We start from the raw sequence: 1,444 nt of genomic DNA on the forward strand, positions 1-1,444 counted from the left end.
CCTCTGTGGGTGATGACATTCCATAGTTTGTTCAACCTCATATGTTCAAGTCTTTATCCTGGGCTGTAGCAACAGCAATAAAACCTATGCAAATGCTTCCTGTCCTGCCTGGTACTGCCCAGGGGTGTTGTACTGGGGTGGATTTCCTGTGTAGGTGCCTCCACTGCCATGACACACCTGACACACCTGATCTTTCTTGGCTCAAGGATGCGATTTTATGATTGCAAAATATTTTAGGGGTCTGACTCTGGTCTTTTTGAGTGAGGGCTGAGGGCCAGTTTGGGGCTGTTCTTCTTGCTTTGAAACAAAATAATTGATTGTTTACCCTCAAAAGCTTCAAAGAAAAATTAAGATTTAAATCCCACATCACTCACCGACGAGGAGGAAACAGCACCCTGGGCTCCTCCATCCACCTGATGGAGAGGTTTTACTTTTCCATCAGTAATGCTGACACTTCATAAGTCTTCCCTGTTCTAATGAGTCACCTTCAAACCTGTACTCGAGCATTCTGGGGGGTCTTGGGTCCTGGTGGGTGCCAGTTGTCCCTGAGTCAGCAGTGCCCTGGCAGCCAGGAGGGACATCCCTGTGCTGGGGGCAGCAGGGAGGGGATTGTCCCGCTCTGCTCTGCCCTGGGGTGGCCTCACCTCAACATTGGGGCAGTTTGGGGGGACACAATGGAAGGGAGAGATTGAGCCATTGGAGAGTGTCCAAAGGAGGGAAATGGAGATGGGGAAGGGTCTGGATTTGAAGCCCTGGGAGGACACTGAGGGCACTTGGTGTGTTCAGCTGGAGCAGAGGAGACTGAGGGGAGACCTCTCTGCAGTTCCAACTGCCTGGGCAGGGGCAGAGGAGGGGCAGGACTGAGCTCTGCTCTGGGGGGAGCAGGGACAGCCCCCAGGGAATGGCTGGAGCTGTGCCAGGGCAGGCTCAGGTTGGATCTCAGCCAAAGGTTCTTCCCCCAGAGGGTGGTTGGCACTGAACAGGCTCCCCAGGCCAGTGGGCACAGCCCCAAGGCTGCCAGAGCTGCAGGAGGGTTTGGATGACTCTCTGGGGTAAATGGGGAGACTCTTGGGGCTGGTCCTGAGCAGGGCTGAGGATTGGATTGGATGATTCTTGTGGGTCCCTTCCACTGAGCATATTCTGTTCTGCCCATGTGTTTCCCCTGCTGCAAGTCAAGCTCAGCCTCTTTACATCAAAGAAAAAAATAGGCAGCCACATCTGGTGTGAGTGGTTGGAGTCTTTCCAGCTTTCCTGACTGAAGATCCAGCTCCATGTTGGAGGCAGTGCTGGGAGATCTCACTGTTCCCTTGTCTTTGCTCTAGCAGTGAAGGTCACCAGAGCAGCAGAAGGAAGAGCTTTGTCCTGACTCTGCCAGGAAAAGCTGTTTCTCCCCACACAGAGAGGTTTGGGCTTTGTCAGGTACCTGCTGTCCAAGCCTTTTCTC

Source organism: Empidonax traillii, unplaced genomic scaffold (assembly GCF_003031625.1).
Source record: "Empidonax traillii isolate 1590-97213 ecotype Southwest subspecies unplaced genomic scaffold, ASM303162v1 scaffold1601:size85128, whole genome shotgun sequence".
Lineage (NCBI taxonomy): Eukaryota > Metazoa > Chordata > Aves > Passeriformes > Tyrannidae > Empidonax > Empidonax traillii.